General features: G+C 43.9%; 1 long non-coding RNA gene across 1 annotated transcript in view; it reads left to right on the forward strand.

The window, feature by feature from the left end:
• The window catches only part of LOC148134757 (uncharacterized), a 723,506-nt gene that overhangs the window by 664,577 nt on the left and 41,953 nt on the right, over positions 1-16,976 (forward strand). The window lies entirely within an intron of this gene.

Raw genomic sequence — 16,976 nt, forward strand, 5'->3', positions numbered from 1 at the left:
ATGTTTGAGAAGTAAACGAACAAGGCGGAGGGAATTTGGCCAACTCGTTTGATAAGCTTCAATGTGAAAAGGGAAAGTTGAAACGAGAGGCAAGCATTTGTGTTTTTTTTTACACAGAGTCTGGTACATGCCTTGAAAATGCTGCCAGTTGAGGTGCTAAAAGTATATGCAATGTCGAAGTTAAGAGAGATGTAGACAGACACATGAACAGGCAGGATATGGAGGGTCACAGAACATGTGAAATCAGATGAGATTAAATTAGAAGAGCATCATGGTCGGCGCAACCATGGTGGTCTGAAGGGCTAGTTTTTTTGCTGCACAGTCTCATGTTTAAAACCATCGGATATCAGTGAAATAGTTAGAAATGGTTTTCTGGATGACTATGTATGTTGATGAGAAAGGAAAATAAGTCTCTGCTGGGTCTTATTCCTGTATTTCTTAAGAGCGTAGATGGAGAGCACAACCCAAGGAATAGTGGGATTTTGTCAGAAAGGTATCGAATAAGTAATTACAATTTTAAATTTCACGTTGATTGGATGAATCAAATTGACAAATACAGCCTTGTGGTTGAATTCATGGGGTGTAATTATAAGAGTCTTTCGAAGAATACGTGATGGAATCAATTGGAGAACAAGCTATTTTCGTCCTGGAATGTATGAAACGAGACAGGATCATCAATAATAATCCAGTAAACGATTCGTTCAACAAACGTGGTCACAGCTTTCCGGAATTTCAGATGCAATGTAAAATAGAAAATCTTGGATATCAAGCTAGTGCCTGAAACTGAAAGAAGATCAAGCACAAGAAGATGATGACAGCGTTTACATCAGTGGGAGATGGAAAGAAAGGTGAGGTAAGAGATTGGATAAACAGTGGGATACAGTTAAGGTAATATTTAGGTATTCTTATCAAGGAACTATTCAATGGTGTAGATTGTAAGAGAAGAATGTACCATTTATGGCTAAATATCAAATTCACGTCTAGTCTAAATAAATTGATCATCATTTGTGCAAACATCGATTAAGAGATTTAAAAAAATAGAAACTGACAAATGACAAATATTGATGAAGAGAACAAGAATATCAATGTTAATGACAAATAAAAAAAAGAAAGTGAAAGCAAGGATTTTAATACTTATTTAAAGGAAGAAGCTAGCTGAAATATTGATTATTTCGATGGTGAGATTTGTCCATGTGTGATGGAAAAGACGAATGTAGCAGGGAGTTTGAACAAATATCCACTTTCATGTTAAAAACAACAAAACAAAAAGATTCAGAATCAAGAAGTAAAGGGAGGGAATTATCTTGATCACTGAAGGAACAATTACTCAGAAAGCAAATGAGATTAAAGTCTGACATTCACTTGGATCTGACTGATTAGATCTGAACGTTTTAAATATAGTTACTGCAGTGATAATGGGTACAATAGTGGCAATATCATTGCGGTTCAGGAATTGTTTTCGTTGATGGATATCTGCAAATAGGGCAATTCACAGAAAGGAGAAGAATAGAAATTTGGAAGATTTATGCAAGTTAGGAAATATGATGTCATTGCCTAAAATAGAACAAAGAGTAACGACTGTTATCGCACAACAACAGGCCTATCGGCCCTACAAGCCTGTCTTGACACATATTGCCCGTCACCAATGAATTGTCTTCACTTAGAGGAACCATGACCCTCAACCTCCGATCCTATTCTTGTTTTCGACCGGGTACGTCTTGAATACTGCCATTGTGTCTGCTTCCACCAACTCTTTCAGAAAGCGCTCTCGGCACTCATCACTTTGTGTGAAATGTTTGCCTCTTTTAAAATGCACGCCCACTACGCATGTTTCCCTTCGTACTGAACCTCCAGCCTTGTGAAAAGGTCTCCTACTCACTATTCGATCTATGTCATTCTTGTCCTATTATCTGACAGGTCACCCCAAAAAGCAAACCCAGTCTCCGTGATAATGAACATAACACATAGAAAATTACAGCACAGCACGGACCCTTCGGCCCTCGGTGCACCGATCTCTGGAACAAAAGTAAAGCACATCTCCATTACACAATAACAAATTCATCCGTACGTTTTCTAAATGACCATTTAAATGCCCTTAACCCTGGCGGGTCAGCTGCTGTTGCAAGTAGTGCGTTCCACAGCCTTTCTACTCTCCAGGAAAAAAAAACTACCTCTCACATTCGTCCTATGTCTATCGCTCCACAATTTAAAGATATCCCGTCGTGCTAGCCATTTGAGGAGTAAAGGCTGTCAGTCTCCACCCTGTCTACCTCTTTGATTATCTCTTATGTCTCAATTAAGTCACCTCTCAACCTTCTCCTCTCTGACCAAAACAGAATCAAGTGCCTCAAACTTTCCTAATAATACCTTCCATCCATAATGCAATCTAATCTAATCTAAAAATCAGGCAACATTCACGTAAATCATGACTGAACCCTCTCCAAAGCATAAACATTTTTCCTCCAATTCGGTGAGCAGAACTGTACGCAATACTCGAAATGTGGCCACACCACAGTTTTGTACAGCTGCTATATTACCTCGTGGCTCCGAAAGTCAATCCATCTGCCAATGAAACATAACACAGCCGTATGCCTTATAAATAAATTTCTTAACCTGGATAGCTATTTTCACGGATCTCTGTACATGGATACCGAGATCTCTCTGCTCATTTACACTAGCAAGAATCTTACCATTCGCCGAGTCACCTTTATTCCTGTTGCCCCCTCCAAAGTGCGCGTTACTTTTGCGCGTTAACCTACACTTGGCACCGCAGCCCAGCTCTGCAGATTATCTTTCTCCCTCTGTACCTTGTAACATGCATGAGCACTATCCACAACTCCACCGACCATAATGTCACCCGCAAATTTACTATCATATGCTTGTCCGCCCTCATCCATATTATGTACAAAAATAACAAACAGCAGTGGCCCTAAAACAGAGCCTTGCATTACACCATTACTACATGATTCCCAGTATACACATTTCCCGTCAACCGCCTCCCTCTGTCTTCTTTTCGCGAGCCAATCTCTGATCTAAACCACGAAATCATTCTGAATCCCATGACTTCTTACTTTGTGGAATAACCTACCATGGGGAACCTTGTCAAAAGCCTTACTGAAATCCATGTACACCGCATAATCTCTTTCACCTCGTCCAACTCGTTGGTCACCAACTTATAGAACTCAATAACGATTGTGCGGAATGGGCCTCCCCTGCGCAAAACCGTGTTGAGTATCCCTAATCAACGGATTCTTCTCCAGATGATCATAACTCCTGTCGCTTATACCCTGTCCCAACATTTCACTCACAACCAAGGTAAGGTTCACCGGTCTATAATTATCAGAGTTGTCTCTAGTCACCTTTTGAACAAGGCGAGAACATTTGCTATCCTTCAGTCTTCTGGCACTATTCCCGTAGCCAATGTCAACATAACGAAAAATGCCAAAGTGTCTAAAATCTCCTCCTTGTTTCCCAGGAAATCCGAAGATAAATCCCATCTAGTCCAGGGGACGTATTTATTTTCAGACTTTCCAGAATTGCTACATCTCCTACGTGTGAACCTCAGTCCTGTCTAGTCACTTAACTTGCATTTCAGTATTCTCGACAGCCTATCGCCAGAGCCAAAATGTCCCCCATACCAGGCAACATGATGGTCAGCCTTTTCTGGACACTCTCTATGGCATTGACATCCTTCTGATAGTGTGGCGAACAGAACTGTGAACAATATGCTGAGTATGGCCTTAAATAGAGTTCGGTAAAGCTGAAGCATAGTCTCTCTACCCTTGCATTTTCTGCAATTTCAATGAAGCCAAGCATGCGAAACGCATTTCTTTAATTACATATCTACGCTGCTGCCTTCCATGATCTGCGGATCCAGAAACCCAGATCTCTCTTCATACTAACTCTCCTAATGATTCTTCCATTCACTATATAATTTTCATCTGTACTTGACCTTCCTTAATGCATCAACTGACTTTCTTTCGAGCTCAACTCCACCTGCCATTTTTTCTGCCCATGCAGTGACTCATTGATATCCTGCTATCTCCTCCGAAGATCATCCTCACTGTCCACAAAACCACCAATCCTTGTCGTCCATAAACTTACTAATTTGCTCAGCCATGTTTTCCTCCAAACCAGTTATGTAGATCACAAGCGACAGATGTCAAACCACTGAATCCTGTTGAATTCCACTTGTCAGAACCCACCATTTTCAAACAAATTGTGAATCATCCACAAAAACCCTCGTTCTTCTACAAGGTCTGTTTCTATCTTGCCAGTTCACCCCTGAGACAGTGTGACTTTACCTTTTGTACCAATCTGCCTTGAGGGACCTTATCAAAGCTTTTACTGAAGTCCATGTCGACAGCATCAACTTTTATTCCCTTGGCTATTATCTTTCTCACCCCCTACATAATATCGATCAAGTTCGTGAAGTGTGACCTTCCCCACATAAATATATTGAGTCTATCCCTCAGAAGTCCATTTGCTTCTAAATGCCTACAGATATTGTCTCTGAGAATCTTTTCCCATCGTTTCTCTACAACCAGTGTGAGGCTCACAGGCCTGCAATTACTGTACATATCACTGTGACCTTCCTTAAACAATGGGATAACAATGGCTACTCTCAGCTCCGTTAGATCCTCACCTGTGGCTTCCCCTGTTGGAATCCATTACAGCACAAATATTAAGTAAGGTCACAAAATGCCTGAGGACCATGGGTTTCCTCTCTCTCAGTGGACACAGACGGTATGTCATGGTTCACCATAGGGGTCACCTCAGGAAAGGGCAGAGGTCGAGAATATCGGACTTTCAAGGTAACCGTCTGCGATATGGAAAATAAAGTATAACAGTACCTTTAAATATTACACGATAAGCAAGGTCGATCAACATAGTTTTCTGAAAGGAAATTGCATTTGTTCAAACGATTTTGAGGACAAAACAATAGATTAGAACTCGTAGGAAGCAGGATAGTATTGTGTTTAGGTATCTAAAAATGTTCAAAATTGTGAGAGATGAAAGACACAAGAACTCAAACTGATGGAGTTGTATATCAGCGAAAATAGAGAGCTAGCGAAATAATAGGAAATAGGGAGTCTATAGGGAGCTATAGCGGTGACATAATGAATGAAGAGAGACTTTTTCTGTCAAATCTACGGATATATTGATTATTAGATTACATTACAGTGTGGAAACAGGCCCTTCAGCCCAACAAGTCCATACCGACCCGCCGAAGCGCAACCCACCCATACCCCTACATTTACCCCTGACCTAACATTTAGCATGGCCAATTCACCTGACCTGCACATCTTTGGACTGTGGGAGGAAACCGGAGCACCGGGGGAAAACCCACACAGACACGGGGAGAACGTGCAAACTCCACACAGTCAGTCGCCTGAGGCGGGAATTGAACCCTGGTCTCCAGCGCTGTGAGGCAGCAGTGCCAACCACTGTGCCACCGTGCCGCCCACAATTGAACCCGGGTCTCCGGCGCTGTGAGGCAGCAGTGCTAACCACTGTGCCACCGTGCTGCCCACAATTGAACCCGGGTCTCCGGCGCTGTCAGGCAGCAGTGCTAACCACTGTGCCACCGTGCCACCCACAATATTGTTTGCAATATAAATTGGGAAGAGGACACAAACTGCTTTCAAAGGCACGGAGATAATTTCGCGGGAGGCAGATATTTAGCAGGTGGATTTAAATATGGCAAAGTGGTTGATTCTCCATTTCGTTGGGTAAGCAGGAAAGCAGAATGTTATTAAATGGAGAGTAGAATGTAGTTGGACTAAGCGATGGAGGACAGCCCCAAATAAATTCTGAAAAAATTCTAAAAGTCTGACACAATCTCTGGAGTGAGAAACAGAGTTAATGTTTTGAGTCTGGTTTGACATTTTCAGAACTGAAAAGGGCTGGATCTCCATGCCATGCAACAAAACATGCAGTCACAGAATTATGTGTATTGAACTTAATTTGATAATTGTTTATCCATTTTCCACATTTTGTTTAAAAAGTTCACCTTATTTACTGTTGCATACTTCGAAGCTGTCCTCAAATTTAGAAGTTGTGCTTTTAATTCCAAAGTACATTCTGTTAAACCAAAACTTGACTGAAATGGCAATAAATTTAAACAGTATGTCCTGAAGAAACTCTTCATTTCAGGCACAGATCTCTGAATCAATCATTCTGCAGAATATATTTTCAATCAGAGCTTATTATCACTGTACAAGACTGTGGTGGAAGTCTGAGTCATGCCCCTTTCTGTCTCACTTTTTCTGCTTCCTCGTATTTTCAGAGATGCAGAGAGCAGGGGTATGTACAGTGTGTGCGTGAAGTGTTCTCGTGGCATATTATGCGGGGCTAGAGAGGCACGTCAGGTGGAAGCTGGGTTTGAGGAATTGGATCGCTGATGGATTAGAGATCGGTGGGGATGGCTAAGAGTAAAGAGTGTCAAGGATCGAAAGTCAGTCTGAAAATGACGAGAAAACCTGGGAACTGCAGCATTTGGTGGTTATTGAGTGTTTAGGATTGTGACTTCAGGAGGTCAGTTGCCTCACAGGGAAGCGTTGTGTCAGTGTTGGAGATGGGGCCGGTGTTGCTGCGATTAGCTGCAGGAAGGATCGTTCTGCTAGGTTGGGTGGTTTTCTAACTTGGTAGATTTATGCCCGTCTGCATTCACTGGATAATGCATGAAGGTGAAATGCCTCGCTGATGTGCATAGAATTATGAAAGGACTCAGGATGCAATGATGATGTTTCCTCTGGCCTGGGAGTCCACAGAAAGGGGGCAGGGTCTCAGGATACACACGGGACACCGTTTCCGACTGGGATGCTGAGAAATGTCTTCACTCAGGCAATGGTGACCATCCGTAGACGTTCTCCACAAAGGGCTCTGGAGGCAAAGTCATTGTGTTTTTTTTTAAGAAAGAAACATGTAGATTTCCAGAATCTAAAAGTGTCAGTGGGTCTGAGGGAAACAAAACAGGTGTGGTACTTCGTGATAAAGGGTCAGCCAGGATCATATCGGAAGGTGGAGCAGCGCTGATGGGAAGGTCACCCTTTCTCCCATCGCCCATTCTCTCCTATTCTTAGCATTTATTATCAAATATTCAGTTTCTTATCTGCCCGACCAATTCATATATTATGGAACAGTCCAAACTCTCTAAAAACTATCAAGAACATAGCCTAGACTCTAACCTGAGTGTTAGGTGTTGCATTGCAGATGTGGTTCGATTGATCAATCTACTCGGATTTAAGCAAAAGACACTTCATTCTTACCCCAAAGTTAGAAAACACGGAAAACAATCAAGGTTGTATTGGAACAGTTACTTATTAGTAGTTACTGTATGGGGTCTGTTAAAGTGTTCCATAGTTAGTTTATTTTAAATTTCGCTTTCTTTAGTTCGTGTTTCAATTGTAGTGTTTAATTAACTTCTGTTCTACTTAAAGCCGCATGGTTTGACCAATTGCATTACACCGGGAATATCCACTTTACATCTGCCTTTAAAATGGGAAGAAGTTAGAGTCTCAGCTACCTTCATAAAACATTTTGAGGGGTTCTGGCCCAGACCATAACAAAAAAAAAAGCTCCGTACTCTGCTTCTTCTTTGAAGAGAAACAGAACAGAACCAATCCCTCTTAAAGGCGCATGCTATCACACACAGCTCTCTCTCTCTCTCTCTTTCTCTCTGCTCCATCTCCACCTATCCGCTCAACTCTAACCTTCCCCCATACCACACTCCACATATTCCTTATTCTCTGCTGCTATCAGTTGTGATGAAGGGGAAACAGACTCAAAGCATTAAATCTGGTTTCTTCCCTCAGTTGCTGCTAGTGATTCGCGGTTCGAATCGCGGTTATCGGGATGGATAATGGTGGTTGTTCTAGCCAGTGAATACACCAGCGTGTGAAAGCTGAGGTTTTTGCACTGCGAACTCGGAGGTTCGAAAACTGCACTCCCCTGCAGACACCATACTGTCTCTGAGCACAGATACTCCAAAACTGCAAATCAAGCTTAGGTTTATGCCTCCTGGAACACAATGTTCAGATAATCACCCCCTCAATGATACATAAGAATGAACAAATTTCAGGCTCCATTACATTAGCACTGAGCTGTTGTTCCTTGACCTGCAGGCATTTATCTGTGTGTTGTTGGTATGGATCACGCAGGTATGTACCAACCTACCCACAGTATAGCTGGAAAATATCATTTACCATCCATCCAAGTAATATTGTTATTGAAGAATTAGAATTCATCGGATTAAGCAAGACCGGGGGTGGCACAGTGTTTCAGTGGTTAGCACTGCTGCCTCAGCGCCAGGGGCCCAAGTTCCATTCGAGCCTCGGGCGACTGTCTGTGTGGGGTTTGCACGTTCCTCCGGGTGCTCCGGTTTCCTCTCACAATTCAAGGATATGCAGGTAATGTGAATTGGCCATACTAAATTGCCCATCGTGTTAGATACATTAGCCAGAGTAAATGTGGAAATGTGTGTGGGTGTGTTGCTCTTCAGAGGGTCGGTGTGGACTTGTTGGGCCGAAGGGCTTGTTTCCACACTGTATGGAACGAAGTCCAATCATTACCTTGTGAAATCTGGTATTTGTAAATATACCGTTCTGACTTCAACTACATGTTTCAGACAGAGAGACAAGCTGACAAAAAAACAGTGTGAGAGAGAAAAACAGACGCATAGAGCAACAGTGAGAGAAGGAGACGCAGAGAAAATGAGACAGAAAGACAGTTTGTGGGTGTGTGTGTGAGAGAGAGAGATGGAGAGACAGAGGCAAGGAGTAACACAGAGAGTAAGAGACAGAGAGAGAGACAATCAGACGTGCAGAGTGGGATAGAGTGAGAAAGGAGGACAGACAGAGGTGACAGTGACAGAGAGAAAACGACAGAGAGTGAGAGGCAGAGAGGGAAAGAGCGAGAAATAGATGGAGAGTGAGGCAGCAGGGAGACAGAGAGACATACATGGGGAAGAACAAGAAAGAAGGACAGAGAGAAAACGGCAGTGAGAGATCGAAAGTGGCAGAGAGATGGTGCGTGAGAAAGACACTGTGAAGGACACGGACAGACAGTGAATGAGGGAGAGTCAGAGACAGTAGAAACAGAGAGATACACAAAGAGAGAGAGATCGATGGAGACAGAGACATGGAGGGGGGAAGATCAAAAAGAGGAAAAGAAACAGTCAGTGAGAAAGAAAGTTACTGTGTGTGAACAAGAGACACTGCGGGGGAGTGAGGAAAACAGTGAGATACACTGAAAGAGAGAGAGTGGGAGACAGTGGGAGAGGAAGGCTCAAAGGGACAGAGGTGCTGAGACAGAAATAGTGAGAGGGAAAGACAGTGAGAGAGGTAGGGAGATGTATAAAGACAGGAGACTGGGACAGAGGGAGAATGAGACAGACAATGGGAAACAGGAATGGAGGAGAGGCATTGAGAGAGAAAGGGAGAGTTACAGAGAAAGAAAGACAGAGTGACAGAGAATGTGTGTGCACGTGAGAGGGAGAGAGAGAGATACCATGAAGGACCGCGATCGAGAGAGATAGAGTGAAAGAAAGAGCAAGTCAGAGACAGAATAGAAACAGAGAGATGCACGAGGAGAGAGAGAGATAGTGAGAAAGACATGGAGAGCAAGAAAGAGGAACAGAACAAGTCAGTGAGAGAAAGAGAGGCAACATGTCTGTGAAAGAGAGATACTGTGAGTGAGAAAGCAAGGCAGAGGGGGTTGACAGATACAGTGAGATGTACAGAAAGAGAGAAAGTGGGAGACAGAGAGAGGTAGTGGGAGAGAGAGATTCAGTGGGGTGTGGAGAAAGAAGGACAGACAGAATGAGAGTGTGAGTCAGTTAGACCGAGAGAGGGAGAGGTACAGTGACAGAAAGAGAGAGAGGGAGAGACAGTGACAGAGAGAGCGAGAGAGAGAGAGAGAGAGAGAGAGAGAGAGAGAGAGAGAGAGAGAGAGAGAGAGAGAGAGAGAGAGAGAGAGAGAAAGAACGAAAGACAGAGAGACATAGGGAAAGATTGAGAAAGATGGACAGAGAGAGATCGATAGTGAGAGAGGGCCAGTTTGAGAGAGTGAGACGAGATACAAAGACACTGTGAAGGATAGAGAGAGAAAAAGTCAGAGAGAGAGGAATTCAGAAACAGAGGAGACACACAGAGACACAAGGAGGGGATGGGAAAGAGAGAGAGATAGACATGTTTGGGGGGAACGAGCAAGAAAAAGGAACAGGGAGTGTCATTGAGCGAGAGAGTTGTTGAGGGAGACAACAAGACAGTGAGAAAGAAAAGAATAATGACACAGACTGTGGAAGAGAAAAAGAGAGAGTGCTATATCGGGAGAATCAGGGAGAGAGAAAGAGACAGAAGGAGAGAGACACTGAGATGAGAAAGTGGGAGACAGTGAGTTACAGAGGGAGAGAGAGAGAGAGAGAGAGAGACTCTCAGAGAGACATAGGGAAAGATTGAGAAAGATGGACAGAGAGAGATCGATAGTGAGAGAGGGCCAGTTTGAGCGAGTGAGACGAGATACAAAGACACTGTGAAGGATAGAGAGAGAAAAAGTCAGAGAGAGAGGAATTCAGAAACAGAGGAGACACACAGAGACACAAGGAGGGGATGGGAAAGAGAGAGAGATAGACATGAGTGGGGGGAACGAGCAAGAAAAAGGAACAGGGAGTGTCATTGAGCGAGAGAGTTGTTGAGGGAGACAACAAGACAGTGAGAAAGAAAAGAATAATGACACAGACAGTGGAAGAGAAAAAGAGAGAGTGCGATATCGGGAGAATCAGGGAGAGAGAAAGAGACAGAAGGAGAGAGACACTGAGATGAGAAAGTGGGAGACAGTGAGTTACAGAGGGAGAGAGAGAGAGAGAGAGAGAGAGATTGAAGCAAATGAAGACAAACAGAGAGAGGCATAAAAAAGAATCACCAACCTGAATCACCTCTTCTCCGAACCAGTTAAAGAGTCTGCCCTTCAGCCGTCAATTTATGTCACTATCCCTGTTGGGCCACTCCTTCTTTTAATTCAGACATTAACATCTTGCAAAACATTCTCTTGGCCAAACAAACCACAGCCCGTCCATCCAGTTTAACAGGGATAGAATGTAAAGTGTAAAAACAATTTGATGTCATTTGCATGTTCCTTTGCTTCAAACCAATTTCATGCCAATACTCCGGTGGCTGTTTTCAAACTCTCCTCAAGGTGAGACATTTATTCAGCAACCAACAATTCAATGTGTGTGTTTAATTAAATACACTCTACAAAAGTATTGCATGCAATACTTACTGTCAGAAGCAAGTACTTCATCTGAAGAAATACTTTTATATTGAACTCTCCACTGAAACCTACCCTTCCCTCATAAGATCAGCGGCAATGTGCAATTTACTTAAACAAGCTGACATCTGGCAAGTGGACAACCTTACAGTGAAGCATTGCCTCACCACTGCTCCTGATAATGCGTCAGTCTGTATACTCTGTAGTTTAGTTTGCATCCATTTAAATCAAAGATTTTAAATATTTCATCGTTTGTAACAAATTTGAGTTCCAATCATGAGCAAAAGCTCAACACGATTTCATCATTGAATCCAGGGGAAGGAAAAGATTGTGGTCAATTCAAGGAAGCGATGCGTAAAGCTGACGTTGGGTGGGAGGGCCATCATGTAGTTCAGTGGGAATGAACAGGTTTCTTTAAAACATGCTGATATTAAACCCCAGGCCTGGGGATTCAGAACAACTTTTTGAATTCAGGACAGTAGGACTAAAAAAAAAAATGAATTAAGAGAGGAAACAACATGAAATTAAACCAGTGAGAGAGATGAAAGTGTTTGAAATAGCTTTCTACAGATAAAGCTAAAGCTGATTAGAAAAGACAAATATGTACCTGAGTGGCAGCGAACGATCATGATCACTGCAACCAATATTCTGAGTATTTCGAAAGTTGATCTTCAGATGTTGGGATTGTATTAATTTTCAGTACGACTTCTGTTCACTAATGACCAATTCATGGATCTGCTCATTTTCACTAGGACATTGCTTCTGTTGTATTATTGAGAAGTGGAGTGAATGTTCCTCTCTGAAGACAGACCCAAAATATCATCTTTTTTCTCTGTTTTTCACAGCGTCCCAATTGCAAGTTTTCCTGCCTCTGCCAGTTGTCGGTGCATAACTGTCTTTTCTGATTACCTTCTGCTTTATCTCTAGAAACCTATTTCAAACACTTGTTTAGGTCTCACGCCAGTTTAATTTCATATTGTTTTCGCTAACTGCATTATTTTGTGAATCCTGAATTACTGAATACAAAAGTGTTCCTAAGCACCAGGCGCAGGCCTTAACGTCTGCTTTATATATATATATATAATATTCTTTTAAAAAATAACTTTTTTTGAAAAAATCAACCTGTTCTGAGATGTTCATGCACAGCTCTGGAGCATGTGTAGGGACACTACCACTGTGCTACAAGATACCTCTTCCACCCAACATCAGCTTTACGCTCGTCTTCATTTAATTAACAACAATCTTTACCTTCCCATGGATTCCATGATCAGATCCTGTTGAGCTTTTGCTCATGATTGAAACTCAATTTTTTTTACAAATGATGTAACCGTTAAAACCTTTGATTTAAATGCAAGTGAACCAAACTACAGACTGTCACATTATCAGGAGCAGTGGGGAGGCAAGGCTTAACTGTCAGGTTCTCCACTTGACAGATGTCAGCTGGGTTGTGTCTTTGAGTAAAGTGCACATTATCGCTGATTTTGTGAGGGAAGGTTATGCTTCCAGTGGAGAGATCAGTATTAAAGTATTTCTTCAGATGAAGTACTCGATTGCGACAGTAGAATTGGACACAAAACCCTATTTTCCTCATTTAAAAAAAAGTAGTGTTTATTTAATTACACAGACAGGAGTGTTCCCTCCCAGTTGGGGAATACTTCAGCGGTCCAGGACATTCGACCTCAGACATTTGGATGACCATCCTCCAAGGCGGACTTCGGAACAGGCAGCAGCGAATAGTGGCCGAGCAGAGGCTGATAGCTTAGTTCGGTACCCATAGTGAGGGCCTCAACCGGGAACTTGTGTTCATGGCACACTACAGATGTCCACCATTGCACTATACACACACACACACACCTATATACGCACACATAGACACGGACACACGTGGGAAGCTAGGGAAGTAATTTCTAGGCCAGTTGCTGAGATATTCGTATCATCGATAGCAACAGGTGAGGTGCCGGAAGACTGGGGTTTGGTTAACATGGATGGGAAAGATGGGAAGGAAAACCCAGGGAACTATAGACCGGTGAGTCTGACAACAGGGGTGAGAAGGTTGTTGGAGTGAATCCTGATGAAAAGCACTTCCATGTATTTGGAAAGGCAAGGAATGATTCGGGATAGGCAATATGGTTTTGTGCATGGGAATTCGTGTCAACATTGACTTGATGTTTTGAAGAATTTTTGAAGATGATTGATGAGAAGGCATTTGGTATGCTTTCCTTCACTGGCCAAAGCATGGAATATAGGGGTTGCGAGAACATATTGCGGCTGTTCAGGACTTTGGTTAGGCAGCTTTTGGAATATTATGTGCAATTCTGGTCTCCCTCCGATTGGAAGGATGTTCTGAAACTTGAAAGCATTCAGAAAAGATATACAAGGATGTTGCCAGGGTTGGAGGATGTGAGCTACAGGGAGAGGCTGAATCGGCTGGGGCGGTTTTCCCTGGAGTGTCAGAGGCGGGGGGGAGACCTTGTCGAACTTTATATAATCATGAAGAGAATGGATAGGATAAATAGACAAGGTCCTTTCCCTGGGGTGGGAGAGACCAGAACTAGAGAGGACAGGAGGATGTGAGGAGAAAGATATAAAAGTGACCGAAGGGGCAACTTTTTCTCGCAGAGGGTGGTGTGTGTATGGAATGAGAGTCCAGAGTAAGTGGTGGATGCTGGTACAATTACAGCATTTAAAAGGCATCTGGATGGGTACATGACTAGGAAGGGTTTGGAGGGATATGGGCCGTGTGCTGGCAAGTGGGACTAGATTGGGTTGGGATATCTGGTCGGCCTGGACGGGTTGGACCGAAGGGTCTGTTTCCATGCTATACATCTACATGAATCTATGAAAGAAGAGCAGTGGACGTGATCTATATGGAATTCAGTGAGGCACTTGAAAAGGTTCCTCATGGTAAACTGTTTAGCAAAGTAAGATCAAGTGAAATATCGGGAGAACGAGCCATTTCACTGTAGAATTTGCTCAAAGGGAGGAGACAGAGCGTGTTGGTGGATGGTTATTTTTCTGTCTGGAGGCCTATGACCAGTGGTGTCGCACAAGGATCGGTGCTGGGTCCACAGTGTTCAATCAGTTACATAAATGACTTGGATGCGAAGATAAGAGGCATAGTTCCTAAATGGAAGATGGTTAAAGTTGGAGATGCAGTCGACAGCGAAGATGCTTACCTCAGAGTACAACAGGATCTTGATCAGATGGGCCTCTGGGCTGAGGAGTGCCAGATGGATTTTAATTTCGATAAATGTGAAGTGCTGCATTTTGGGAAGGCAAATTAGGGCAGGACTTGTACACTTTCTGGAATGGTCCTGTGGAGTGTTCCTTAACAAAGGGACTTTGGAGTGCAGGTTCATAGTTCCTTGATAGTGGAGTTGCAGGTAGACAGGATAGTGAAGAAGGCATTTGGTATACTTTCCTGTGTTGGTCAGAACATTGAGTATAGGAGTTGGAAGGTCATGTTTTGGCTGCACAGGACATTGGTTAGGCCACGTTTAGAATGTTGTGTTCACTCCTGGTCTTCCTGATGAAGGAACGATGCTGTGAAATTTGAAAGGGTTCTGAAAAGATTTATGAGGATGTTGCCAGTGTTGGAGGGTTTGAGCTGTTGGGAAAGACTGAATCGACTGGGGCTGTTTCCCCTGGAGCATCGTAGGCTGAGGGGTGACGTTACAGATTTTTTTAAAATTAAAAGGGGCACGGAGAGGGTGAAGAGCTATAGACTTTTTCCCTGTGTGGGGGATTCCTGAACTGGAGGCATAGGTTTAAGGAGAGGGAAAAGATTAGGGACAGATCTAAGGGGGAAACTGTTCATGCAGATGGTGGTGTATGTATGAAATGCGCTGCCAGAGGAAGTGGTGGATGTGTGTACTGTTACATTTAAAAGGCACCAGGATGGATATTTCAATAGGAAGCGTTTGGAATGAAATGGGCGAAATGCGAGCAAATGAAACTGGATTAATTGAGGATATTTGGTCTTAATAGACGAGTGGGACCGAAGGGTACTGATCAGCTCCATGACTCCTTGATTCTACCTGGAGCGTTGCATGGCAACGAGGCCAGTCCCATCCTTCACAACACCGGGAACTGATAGAGTCTCAGTACGGAGTGACACTTGGTGTTTGTGTACCGAGGGGCTATGCACAGCTTGATACAACCCCACACAAAGAGGGGGGGGACATCATGTTGAGGGCGATGTTGGGTATGTTCGCATACTACATTCGCTTGGCGCATGCCCCATCCATTGTGCCGTCGCCACGTTGTGACCACTTCCGAAAACCCAAAACTTGATTCTGCATCAATTCACACGCAGCGGCCCTCACACGCTCCTGAACACTTTCCCCAATTCGAAACACTCCATCCCACTCCACCCCCAACAAGAGGACTACCGTTGGAATGATAATAAGAACTCATCCTGCAGTTAGAAACCAGGGGCTCTCGAGTTTGAGACACTGTTACCGCCACCTTTGTGTGGCATTGTATCTGTCTCTCTGTTCCTGTCTCTCTTTCTCTTTCCCTGACCCTCACCCCCCGACTCTCTCTTTAGTGGGTGTTAGTGGATCGTTCTGGAGGCTTATAAACAGCGGTGTCCCACAAGGATCGGTGCTGGGTCCACTGTGTTTTCTCAGTTCCATAAATTATTTGGATGTGAACATAGGAGGCACAGTACCTTAGTTGCAGATTTCACTAAAATTGGAGGTGCAATGGATCGCGAAAAAGCTTCCCTAGAGATAGGGGGGATATGGGTGAAATGCAAGCAAATGGGACTGTATTAATTGAGGATACTTGGTCTTAATGGTGAGTTGGACGGAAGGGTCTGTTTCTGCACTGAACAGTTCCATGACTCTGTGACTCTATTTGGAGCGTTGCAAGGCTACGAGGCCAATCCCATCCTTCCCAGAATCGGGGACAGGTAGAACCATCACTACGGAGTGACACTTGGTATTTGTGTGCACACAGCTTGATGCAGCCGCACACAGAGGGGGGCCATCAGGATGAGGGCGATGTTGGGTATGTTCATCCCCCCCTTACCTACGGTTTTGTACTTGGACTCCCTGCAGACACAGGCTATCTTAGGCTGCCAAATGAAGTGGAAGTTGCCTCGGGTGACTGAAACAGTGCAGTTTTGGGGATGGGCCAGATCAGCGCCATGTCCAAGAACAGAGAGTGCATCACACCTGGTAACCAGGTTTTTACTCATAAATGGGGCGGGAGTGGTACTCCTAAAAGACCAGTGTCTGCTTCACTTTGGCCGTGCACTCCTGCCTAGATTTTATGCACATCCCAACCCCTCTGAGCTATTTTCCCAGCACCTTCAGGTAATCTGTCCTGACAGATTCGGGAATGAAGGATCAGTCAGCCCAGTTCCCACAGAACATGGGCTCACTCTTGCCTCAATTTCCCTTGGTTCCCAAAGCCTGTTGGAACTGATCCCAGATGCTCATGAGTCTGTGCACTGATAGCGCGTCCCAGCAGAAAACGGCGTCAAAATCCGTGTACAGGGAGGCGTTGACCAGCAGGCCTATACTGCCTGGAATAATCTCCCTGGTCAGGGTCACATCCATCCTGATGGACTCAGCAAAGGGCTCTATACAACACACAAATAAGGCCGGTGAAAGTGGGCAGCCCTGCCTAACCCTGGATCTGATGGGGAAGCTTCCAGATCCCACCCGTTTATTGAGACTGCGCGAACGATGTTGTTGTGG

The sequence above is a fragment of the Chiloscyllium plagiosum genome, unplaced genomic scaffold (genome assembly GCF_037043375.1).
Source record: "Chiloscyllium plagiosum isolate Xiang-an unplaced genomic scaffold, Cpla_swu_hap1 HiC_scaffold_52, whole genome shotgun sequence".
Taxonomy (NCBI): domain Eukaryota; kingdom Metazoa; phylum Chordata; class Chondrichthyes; order Orectolobiformes; family Hemiscylliidae; genus Chiloscyllium; species Chiloscyllium plagiosum.